The sequence below is a fragment of the Leucopleurus acutus genome (assembly GCF_964270905.1).
Source record: "Leucopleurus acutus genome assembly, chromosome: 9".
Taxonomy (NCBI): Eukaryota; Metazoa; Chordata; class Mammalia; order Artiodactyla; family Delphinidae; genus Leucopleurus; species Leucopleurus acutus.
The window spans coordinates 21737835-21750586 of record NC_139144.1 but is presented as its reverse complement, the minus strand read 5'-3'; the positions used below and the strand labels follow the sequence as shown (position 1 = coordinate 21750586).

The 12752-nt window shown below is 39.0% G+C and overlaps 1 protein-coding gene across 1 annotated transcript in view; it reads left to right on the top strand.

Moving 5' to 3' along the window:
- LHFPL3 (LHFPL tetraspan subfamily member 3) overlaps positions 1 to 12752 on the top strand; it is a gene marked incomplete at both ends in the record, with an annotated part of 354501 nt that overhangs the window by 298974 nt on the left and 42775 nt on the right. The window lies entirely within an intron of this gene.

Sequence of the window (12752 nt, the reverse complement as noted above, 5' to 3'; positions counted from 1 at the left end):
CTTCTCCCCACATTTTATACAGTCGATGAAAGAATCAGCATCATAAGATCATGATGTAGCTAGGGTGTGCCTAGCACTTAATGGGAACTCACAGGTTGCTTTGCTCCCCTTCTCTACCAAATTATTGTTAAGTATCTCAGTCCTAAACCTGTGTTTTCGAATCACAACTCAATCTAGTCTTGGTGTTTGTGAACTCAAGAGAAGCACACCTTTTCAGTTCATCATGAACCCTCGTGGAGTTTGTGCTGTTTTCCTTCACCTTTCTTCTTCTCCCATTATTTTGGTCAATCCCAGGAATGGGTCCCAGTTGCTGTCCTCTTCTTTAGAGCACCTGAGCCCTCAGGGTTCCTGTGTGTTTTTCTTTACCCAATCAGTAAAGGAGAAAATGTGGTCATTTCTCTGCATGACTCTCCCAAGGCTGTTTTGATTTCGAATCTGAATGAAATAACGTTCCCCCCTCTTTCACTTGACCATAGATGTTAATCCCTTGCAGTGATAACTCATTTACTGATGAGTTTACATTTGTGTACAAATCCATTATGACATCTGGGACACCCCCTGCAAATTCACAGCCTGAATTATAGATCCTCTACGTAAGATCTGTATCTTAAAAAGGCTGGGAATGACTTGAATTCTGAACTAAATCAGACTTTATTCTTTTTAAACACTTGAGCAAAACATAAAAAGGGTTTATACACGGGTCCCAAGTGACTTAGCCACACATAGTATGAAGTTCTTGGGAAACACTAAGTTAGCATTATCTTGTTGGTTTGCCTTGAGAAGCTCTGAAATAGAATATTAAGTATAAAATTATTTGCCTTTATTTGTTATATGTTCTTGCCTAACACTTTTTGGAGACTTTATTATTGTAGAAAGCAGATATGGTGGCTGCCTGTCATAGCCTCCCTGGCTCTTGGAGGAATGTATACAGTGTTATTCCATGAGTAATGTACTGGGAAACAACTGTCCTGGGAGCAGAGATCACATTGAAAAGAGAGCAGAGTCAAAACCTTGTCTCTGCTATGCAAAGAGAGCCACGTTGGTCTCTGAGTGACCTGTTGGGAGAAGTTGCAGATTTTGCATGGCAGTGTAATGCCGTGTTTCACTGGATGACAAGACATGCTTGTTAAGTTTGTGACCTTCCAGCACTTCCTATTTTCAGCTTTTAAAATGTGCTCACAAGGAAAAGCTTACCAAAAATATAGGTGATTTTAACCTTTCCAAGAACCATAATCTTGTCCATAGATTTACCTAATTTTTATGTCTGTTTACCTGTGGGTAAGCTTTGTAAGATAAATAATGTCTATACATGTTTCAGCTGTTTAATGAGTAATCAGCAAAATCTGCAATACATCCCTCTGGAACCATGTAACGACTCTAGCTCTGAGTAAACCGGAAGTATTTGCCCACATGGCAAATGATCCATGTTAAATGTAAATCCTTTTTAGTGTTTAACGTCAGTTCTCATAAGCAGGTGTATTATGATGAAACATGTACCAGTTCTGTCATCACTGTGATCTTTAAAAATCTGCATTTAACAATCTAATTGGGGAACTAAGTTGATTTTTTATTTGCCAGAAACCAAACAAAATTAAATGCAATAATTTCAAGAGATTTATGGTAAATGAATTTGAGGTATGGATAAATCTTTCAGGTCTTTTTTTATTGCTTTTCAGTAAAGAAAGGCACAAGAAAGAAAATACTCAAGTCTCGTGTTATCTCAGTGCTGCTACTGCAGAAAAGTGACAATGCTTGCTTGTGTAAACTTATGGCTTACTGTCAAAGCTTCATTCTTGGCTGCATGTTGAAAATGTGATGAAAGTTAATAGAGGAGATGAAATTTTTTTAAAAAATGAATACTCTACAAGAAAGTATGTGTGAATATTAAATTTGAAAGGGGAAAAGCACTTTGTAAGGCATAAAAGCAATGAAACTATAAGGAAGAAAGACTGACACACATGACAGCATAAAATTTTAATATTTCTATGCTTCAGGGGATATCATAAACAAAATTTTAATGCAAATCAAAATTAGTAGAAAATGTTTCCAATGAAGGGTAAATGTATCCCAAATATGCATCATTCATATAAACCAATAACAGAAACACGAAAAACTTGAAAGAAAAAGGAATCCATGATCTGAGCAATTCAGAGAAGAACAAATAGAAATGTATTCATTAAACAAAACAAACAAAATAAAGCAGAGTAGAAGCAATAAGGAATCCCAGGGATTAGGAGGCTGTGTGCCTCAGAAGATGACATTTGAGCAGAGAGAAGAGAAGGCACTCACCATTTGGACATCTAAGAGAAGAACTTTCTAGGAAAGTCAATAGGAGCTGCAAATGCCCTGAGGCAGAGAAAACTTAGTGTCTTCAAAATAAGAGCCACCAGAGTAGCTGAGCAGAGTGGGCAGAAAGGACAGCAATGGGCAATGAAGTCAAAAGTGCAGCAGTTAGGAAAAGGTCCTGCAGGGTCTTCCTGCTACTCCCTGCCTTTGCTCTGAGTGAGATACGAAGCCTTTGGGAGTTTTGAGCAGAAGAGTGACATAGTGTGGCTTAAGGTTTAAAAGGATCATCGTTCTGGTTGCTATGTAGAAAAAAGCTGGGGAGGACGAAGGCTAAAGCAGAGAAAGCAACTGAGAAGCAATTGCAACAATCTAGGTAGTATATGAAGCTAGCTTGGACTACGGTGATAACAAAGGAGTTGTGAGAAATAATCAAATTTTGGATATATTTTGAAGGCAGAGTCAACAGGTATTGCTGAAGGATCCAATGTGGGGTGTGAGAGAGAGGAGTCTCAAATGACACATGTTTTTTTTGACCTGAGCAGCTAGATAAGTAATTTGAAGCATGAGGGAGTTTGTGGGGATAGCTGGTTTGGGAAGAAAACCCAGGAGTTCCCTTTTAGATGTGTTATATTCGAGATGTCCCTCCAAAGTGGTTGGATGTATGAGTCTCAAGTCCAGAGGAAAGGATGGGACTAGAGATGGACACTGGGAGTCCTCAGAATGTGGGTGTTTTTTAATAACCTGAAACCAGATGAGGTGATCTTTGGCTAGGGGCTGAAGTGGGAGAGGGAAGGAAAGTTGTCTGCGGCTGAGCCTAGGGCACTCCAACATTATGGGCCAGCTGATGAGGAGGAACCAGCAAAGATGACTGAGACCTTTGGAAGAGTACAGTTTTTGTTGTTGTTGTTGTTTGTTTGTTTGTTTGTTTTTTCTGCGGTACACGGGCCTCTCACTGTTGTGGCCTCTCCCGTTGCGGAGCACAGGCTCCGGACGCGCAGGCTCAGCGGCCATGGCTCACGGGCCCGGCCGCTCCGTGGCATGTGGGATCTTCCCGGACCGGGGCACGAACCCATGTCCCCTGCATCGGCAGGCGGACCCTCAACCACTGCACCACCAGGGAAGCCCGAAGAGTACTGTTTTTATGTGGTCACATATGTCAAATGTTTGCTTCATGAGCTCTATTGCTTTTATGCTCACTTAGTCATTTTATGTTTATTAACTGTTCTCTATTCTAAGGACATTGCAAATTAAGTCTGAAGGCAAAAACCAAGATCGGGGGAAATTTTCAAACAAAAGGTTAGTATGCCTGATACACTTAAAAACTCAAAAATATCTGAGAGGAACACTAACACTTCAGCGCAGAAAAGGATTATACATATGAACAGGTTTGTGAAGTCAGGAAGTCATAGCCTTATGTTTATCACCTTTTTACTTAAAAAAATTCATCACTGGCTTCCAAAGGAGTGAAAAAGAATTTTAAGTATATCTAATGTAAAAGCAAAGATGTAGTAAGAAGTCATCAAGAAACTTCTCATATCATGCACATATTGTTTTCTGGTAGAAGATATTTTACCAAGCACATCTGGTATTTTAAAAAATTATCTGACAACCACATTGGATGAAGCAAACCATCTTAGGAATACCATTGGTAAAGACTTGTAGATGTTTAGCCTCAGTAATATATACATATATATGAATGAAATTTAATTTTTCCCTTACCAAAATGGCAAAGAACACAAAATAGAAAAAAAAAATCCATAGTTGACTAGGAGATAGAGACATGGTCTTTCTGAAACAATGTTGCAAGGTTTGACAACTGGTATATATTTTCTGGAAGACAGTGTGTCAATTTGTATCAAATATACACTACCAAATGTAAAACCGATAGCTAGTGGGAAGCAGCCGCATAGCACAGGGAGATCAGCTCGGTGCTTTGTGACCACCTAGAGGGGTGGGATAGGGAGGGTGGGAGGGAGGGAGATGCACGAGGGAAGAGATATGGGGATATATGTGTATGTATAGCTGATTCACTTTGTTATAAAGCAGAAACTAACACACCATTGTAAAGCAATTATACTCCAATAAAGATGTTAAAAAAAAAAGCCTGAAAACTTGGCATACCTTTTTCTTTTTTTTAATTTATTGTGTTTATTTATTTTTGGCTGTGTTGCGTCTTCGTTGCTGTGCACGGGCTTTCTCTAGTTGCGGCGAGCAAGGGCTACTCTTAGCTGCGTTGGGCACACGTCTCATTGCAGTGGTTTCTCTTGTTGCAGAGCACAGGCTCTAGGCGTGCGGGCTTCAGTAGTTGTGGCGCACGGGCTTAGTTGCTCTGCGGCATGTGGGATCTTCCCGGACCAGGGCTTGAACCCATGTCCCCTGCATTGGCAGGCAGATTCTTAACCACTGCGCCACCAGGGAAGCCCCTTGGCATACCTTTGACTCAGCAGTCCCCGCCTTAGAAATTATGATCCTAGAAATGTACCCAAAGTCAGCAATAAATGTGTTTTTTGATATAGAGTACAGATATATACATATATTTATTTTTTTAAACATCTTTATTGGAGTAAAATTGCTTTACAATGTTGTGTTAGTTTCTGCTGTATAACGAAGTGAATCAGCTATACATATACATACATCCCCATATCCCCTCCCTCTTGCGTCTCCCTCACACCCTCGCTATCCCACCCCTCTAGAGGGTCACAAAGCACCGAGCTCTTCTCCCTGTGCTTATGCGGCTGCTTCCTACTAGCTATCTATTTTACATTTGGTAGTGTATATATGTCAATGCCACTCTCTTACTTTGTCCCAGCTTACACTTCTCCCTCCCCGTGTCCTCAAGTCCATTCTCTACGTCTGCGTCTTTATTGCTGTCCTGCCCCTAGGTTCTTCAGACCATTTTATTTTAGATTCCATATATATGTGTTAGCATATGGTATTTGCTTTTCTCTTTCTGAGTTACTTCACTCTGTATGACAGACTCTAGGTCCATCCACCTCATTACAAATAACTCAATTTCATTTCTTTTTATGGCTGAGTATATATTGTATATACTGTATATCCATTGTATATATGTGCCACATTGATGAGGGCAAAGATTTAACTATGAGAGTGTTCACAGTATCCATAATTGGGGTGGTGAAAAGTTGGGAACATGATGAACAATACAGAAATATCTATATGATAAAATACTATGCAGCAATTAAAATGATGTCATGGAAGTAATGACAGAAAAATGCTTCTAATATAGCGAAACTCTATAGCCTATTTCTGTTTACATATGCCTAGAAAATAAGTCAAACAATATGTTCATCTCTGGGTGGTGTGAGATAAATGATCTTAATTTTATTAGATTCGCCTGTTTCAATTTTTCTGTTTTATATTTATTAGTTACATTGGCACATGGAGCAATTGCAGAAGAAAAGGCTAGGAATTTTTCATGGAAATAGCACAGAAGCAACATACTAGGGCAGCACATCCTTTAGAACTTTCTACAGCAATGGAAATGCTCTACACCTGTGCTAATGCAGTAGCCTCATGTGGCTATTGAGGACTTGAAATGGAGCTAGTTCAACTGAGAAACAGATTCTTCAATTTGATTAAGTTAAATTTACAGAACCAGAATACAGATAATGGCTACTGTATTGGACAGTGCAGTTCTATGGCATGGGGCATGGAGGAAAGGATCATCAAACCCTGTTCAGTAGGAGAAGAGACAAGATCCAGAGTAGACGAGATGCAGGACTATCAGCCCCTTTGGAGTTAGGATCCCATCAGTTTCCTAGGAGAAACTGGAGGTTTAATTCCATCTCCACTGTATAAAATTCATAGATGCATGTAATTTAGGTATAAATTCACTGTTAAGTAAACCATATAGAGTTCTCATTCCATGATGTAGGTTTTTTCTTAATTCCTATAGTTGGTTGGTGTCATAAAATTTATAATTAAATAACTTCTGCATCCTGGTAAAGATAGAATTCTGGACAGGGTAAATACTGTCCTAATGTTACAGGCAAGATTGTGATGCTCAGACAAGGTAGACAACACTACTTCTCAAATATTGTGTTTTAAGTAGGCTTATTTCTTGCAAATCAAAACTATAATGAAGTATCACCTCACACCAGTCAGAATGGACACATCAAAATTCTATAAATAATAAATGCTGGAGAGGGTGTGGAGAAAAGGGAACCTTCCTACACTGTTGGTGGGAATGTAAATTTGGTACAGCCACTATGGAGAATAGTATGGAGGTTCCTTAAAAAACTAAGAATAGAATGAAAACTGTAGTTCAAAAAGATACATGCACCCCAATGTTCACAGCGGCACTATTCACAATAGTCAAGACATGGAAACAACCTAAGTGTCCATTGACAAATGAATGGATAAAGATGTGGCATATATATATGTGTGTATATATATATCACATATAATATTCATATATATGAATAATACTCAGCCATAAAAAGAGTGAAATATTGCCATTTGCAGCAATGTGGATGGACCTAGAGATTATCATACTAAGTGCAGTAGATCAGGCAGAGAAAGACAAATATTATATCACTTATATGTGGAATCTGAAAAAATACAAATCAACTTACTTACAAAACAGAAACAGACTCACAGATATAGAAGACAAACTCACGGCTACCAAAGAGGAAAGGGGAGGGGAAAAGATAAATTAGGAGTAAATCAGCTGTAGTTAAATAAAAATAAGTAAATAGGCTTATTTCTGTCAGCATGTGCTGCACATTAGAGTTACAAATGAAGAACTACCCTATAATGACCTCTTAAAAGGAGGAGGGAAAAACCCTGCTCTTTTCCAGTGTTTTGTTTTATGGCTGAGATTTTAAGAGGTATTTTCTTCTGGTTAATGTGTTTTAAGAGCTTCCCCCAAATCTACTACTGTCTCTGTTTTTAACTAGAAGAAAAAGGTACAATTCTTAATTCTTCTTAATCAGAATTATTAAATTTTATAGTACTTAAGGTAATGTAACTATTATACTCTGATGGGAGAATAATGTTTTAAAAATAATGAAATTATGGTAGGTATAATTATATAGGTATAATTATAGGTATAATTATATAGTCATAACAACTTTCAGTTAGACTTTCTTTACATTGCAATTAACTCTGCATTTGAACATTGACATCAGTGTGGCCATAGGTTTCACTTGTTTCTTGCTTTTTAAAAATAACATATGAAATATTTTTTCTTTTTGTTTTCACATTAGTGTGAGTATACTTGTGGAAACTTTAATTAAAATCTAAATAAATTTTCTACAAAGTAAACAAAAATTAAAAGAAAATATACTTCAAATTATAATTCATAACTGTACATTGTATTCATTATCTATTGCTGTGTGAAAAATTAACCCAAAGCTTTGCAACGTAAAACATGTATTAGGGGCTTCCCTGGTGGCGCAGTGGTTGAGAGTCCGCCTGCCGATGCAGGGGACACGGGTTCGTGCCCCGGTCCGGGAAGATCCCACGTGCCGCGGAGCGGCTGGGCCTGTGAGCCATGGCCGCTGAGCCTGCACGTCCGGAGCCTGTGCTCCGCAACGGGAGAGGCTACAACAGTGAGAGGCCCGCATACTGCAAAAAAAACATGTATTAGTCACATAGTTTCTGAAGGTGAGGAATCCTAGAGCAACTTGGCTGGGTGGTTCTAGCTCAGGGTGTTGCATGAGATGTCAGTCAAGCTGTCTGCCAGGCTGTAGTCATCTGAAGCCTTAACGTGAGCCTCCAAGTGGAGGATCCTCTTCCATTATAGCTGTTGTCAAGAAGTCTCAGTTCCTTACTGGGTTTTGGCAGAAACAGAGGCCTCAACACATGGATCTCTCCACAGGGTTGCTTGAGTGTCCTCACTACATGGTGGCTGACTGATGCAAGAGTTAGTAATCCAAAAGAGAAAGTCTAAAGCCTCATTGTCTTTTGTGTACCATCCTTGAAGTCATGTAGCCACGTCTGCCTTATTCTGTTCATTAGAAGAGAGTCACTGAGTCCAGCCCATATTGAGGAAGTAGGGAATGAGATTCTTTCTGCCTCTTGAAGGCTCTAAGGCAGTATCAAGGAATGTGTGTACTTTAAACCAAAACATACGTGGAATGCTTTAGCCTGTTAACTAGCTTGATTGGTCTATGTTTATTATACTATTGTCAAATAAGAGAGGACAAGGCCATACTTAGAATCTGAATAGAACTTACATGCCAAGGTTCATAGTCAAATGTCAGATTTGCAGTATACTTTTTCTCTCCATGTTTCTTGGGGTTCTGTTACACAGTAATTGTAATTTTGTGCCTGACACATTTTTCCCACTAAGAATGTACGTTTGTGAAGTCAAAAGTCCAAAAATGCATGCTACCCTCTGTTTCCTAAGATTTCTACTAGGCTAGTTGTGAAACAAGAGTGCAAAGAAAACTCAGGTGGTCTCTCAACTCTGAAGGAAAGGGACAGAAAAGTCTAATAGTGGGTGCTTTGCAGCTTTGCCCTGGCAAATGGAAGACATTCTGTTTGAAATAACCCCTTGCCCTCTGTCTTTCCCTGTCTGCATTTTTTTCTGGGTGATCTCATGCAATTCAATGAGGTTCAAATTTTTTATGTCCAGCCCAGACCCCTCCCTGATCTTCAGACTTGTATATCCAGCTGCCTTCTCAACGTCTCTGCTGAGATGATTAATTGGCTTCTCAAAACTGCCACGTCCAAAGCACAACATTTCCTTCGGTGTCACAGGGAAGAAGAAAAGCAGTGAGATAAGCACGCAGACCAGTGAACCCTTGTTGCTTTCCCTGAGAATGGGCTGTTTCTGCCCACATGGTAATGTGGCTATTCAGCCTGCCTGCCCCCACTGTGCTGCTCCTTATACAGAGGGGACGGGATGAGGTGTTTCCCACTCCTTTGGCAGCAAGAGTAGTGTCCTGACTGGGCTTCAAGCTGGAAACAGATTTCCCCTGTTTGGATGTCATGGCATTGCCTGTGTGACAGCATTCATCACCCCTCATGGCTGCAGGAATATTTGCCTGCACAGGGGATTACTCATCAATCACTTATGGTCAGGATTGTGTGGGCGACACGAACAAGAAATTCTGACGGTGTGACTTGAGGATACTTGAAGCTCTCTTTACTCCAAAAATACCTCCCTGTCAAGTCCTACCATTTTCTGCTTCTTACCACATCATTCATGCCTCCTTAAAAGGAACTCCCCTTGCAAGACCTAACGATTCTCAAGTCTTTCCAGGGAAGTTGGTCCCAAAGGCCTTTTGTAGGTTTTGTTCCATGGGTATAGGAAAGAGAATTCACACTATAAATGGACACATTAGCCAGGACAATTTAATAGGCAATGCTTACTGTAATCACTAAGAGATCCTTGCTTGGAAGAATCAGGACCAAAAAAGAGATAAACTTGATGGAGGTGAAAGAAGAAAAGTAGGGAAGCTTGGGGGTGGCCCACACAGGGTAAATTTTACCTGAGGGCCAAAACATAGGAAGGGAAGCATCTAAAGGAAGAAAAATTAGCCTGGTTCTAAATGTTTATTGAATAAATTAGTTACTGGCTGAATTCATAGAACTCTAGTATCTATCCATCCAACCTAAATTAAGCTTGAACTTTTAAAGTATTGCTATTTCATATAGAAAAGTAAACATGTACTTGAACAGATTGTCTTCTATGAGATATAGCCTCCTACCCCAGTATCCTAATAATATTTTAATTTGTTAAGCATTTATGAAGTGAAAGACATTGTTACATGTGCTTAACATATTTTATTGGTTTTGAGGGTTTTGTTTGTTTGCTTGTTTGTCTTTTTTTTTTTGGTGGGGTTGGGGGTGGTATGCCCTATTATCTGTTTCCCCCAATAGAATCTTAGGCCCATGAGGATAAGAACAGGGATTTTTGTCTGTTTCATTTACTGCCGTATCCTTAGGCAACATGTAGAATAGTTCTTGGCACAAAGTGTGTGTTCAAAAATTATTTATTGAAAGAAGGAAAGGGTCAAAGGGTACAAACATCCAGTGAGAGAAGGAATAAGTTCTGGGGTCCAATGTACAGCGTGGAGACACTGTCTTGTATACTTGAAAGTTGCTAAAACAGTAGATTTTAAAAGTTCTCACCTCCACAACAACAACAAAAATGGTAATTATGTGAGGTGAAGGGTATGTTAAATAACCCGACTGTGATAATCATTTCTCAATATGTGTGTGTATAAAATTATCACATTGTACACCTTAAACTTACACAATGTTATATATCAATTATATCTTAATAACGTTGGGGGGAAAAGATGAGGGAAAGAAAAGGAGGGAGGAAAAAAGGGAGGAAGCAAGAGAAAGGTAGGAGGGAAGAGAGAAAGGAAGGGATTAAGAGAGGAAGGAAATATCATCACATTTAATCCCCTCAAGGCCTTTTTATCCCTATTCTATTGGGTTGACCCAAAAATTTCATTTGGGTTTTTCCATAACATCGTACCACAAAGCCCTAACGAACCTTTTGGCCAACCCATACAGGTAAGGCTTTGAGGCTTAGGGAGGTTAAGTAACTTGCCTAAACCACACAGCTAACAAAGGGCTTGATTCTAACATGTATTCACTCAACAAATATCATTCTTCTAACCTTTAAAAGACAACATTAAGGCACATGTAGGCCACGTCCCACACACATTATCCTGGTCTAGTTTCTCATACATGTCTGTGTGTAATACTTACATAGCTCAAGTTAAATCCTAATTCCGCCATCAGCCTACCGTAAAGGATTGAAGATAAGTGTGTACAGTTAATTGGGCCATAGAGCACAGGTGATAATAGTTACCTCTCTTCAAGATAAATTGGTGGATTAGCAAACTAATAGTTACAGAAAAGCTTTGAAACTATAAGGAACTACATAATTGCCAAGCACTGTTATTAGTAGCCTAACTAGTTGTGGAAAATAATTCATGTAGGCATCCTACATTCAAACTCATTTCACTTTTATTTTAAGAACAGCCAAAAAAGTAGAAAGCTACACCCATACCCATTTTTTTTTTTTACTAGCTGTTTGACTTTGGACCAGAGACCTCCCTCTGGAAATCCTAGCTCCTCAAAGTGTTACTCTAGGGGGGCTAGCAGTACAGGCTTTGCCAGGGAGCTTGTTAGAAATGCAGAACCTCTGACCCTACTCCAGACCCACTGAATCAGAAACTGCCTTTGATGATCCCCAGGTGACTCACAGACACATTGAATTTTGAGAAGCACAGCTCTAAGCCTCAGTGACCTCATCTGGGAAGATGTGAGAATTAAAGTGCCCAGCATAGTGTCTGACAGTGCTCACTGGAATTCTGTTCCTTATACCCACCATTCCGTTCCCTACAATAATGGGAACCTTGAAACCTCTGGGAAGATCAAAATGTTTTGGTCTGGCTTTAGAGGGTCCTGGAGTGGGACTGTGCCGACGGGAAGACAAGTTTTTGGATAATTGTGCCCCCTTCCTCTGTTCGAATGTATATTTGCAAGTTTATTTTTATCCTCTCAACTGCTGAGCCGTTGTTAGGATTTGATTGTGTCATGTGCTTTGACATTAATTTTAATAGGCAACATTTGGAATTCAAGCTCATATTTAGTTGATGGGATTTTTTTCTTCTTATGGTGCTTATTTATATCTGACTATAAAAGCAATACATGCTTACTGTAGATAAGTTAGAAAATACGAACCACTGCTGCTAAGGGGTGTGTTTCTTATCAATCTTAATTTAAGCAAAAGTGGTATTATATGGGTGGATTTGTGACCTGATTTTTTTGCTTGTCCTGAACACTTTCCCAGCTTATATAATTTGAAGAAAATTAAATGGATCTCTATTATTCTATTTTGTGATGATTTCAAAATTTAACCACCCCTAATTGAAAAGATATATGGTTTATAATTTAGTTTACTATTTTAATCATTTTATGATGAATGTTCTTCTTTATAAATCTTTGTCCATGACTGGTGATTTCTTAGTATTGGTTCCCCCCACCTGAAAATTTCCTGAGTCAAAGGGTGTTTGATACCTTTACTTTGAAACATAATGTCAGCTTCCAGAAAGACTATGCCAGTCGCTCTCCCAGAAGCAGTCTAAGTACTAATCTAAATACAAAGCCAACTAACTCCGGAGTTAGTATATGTTTCTGAGTTTCTACTAATTGAGGGGTAATATAATGATGGTTCCTTATTTTAATTTGCATTCTTCGTTTCTTAGTAAACTTCAATATTATCACCAAGCTACAAACCAGAAACAACAATCAGAAGTCCACATCCCTTTAATTCGATTGGGGAAGAATTGACATTTATACAACATTTAGCCTTATTAGCCAGGAACTTGACATTTCTCTCCATTTATTCAAATTAGAGACTTCATCAAAAAATTTTTGTTGGCTTTTGTGTATGCTGCTATTATTGATAAAGAACCAGTTCTCTCTGTAATGTTTGTAAAAAGGCACATCTATATTTAGGGACAGAATTTAAC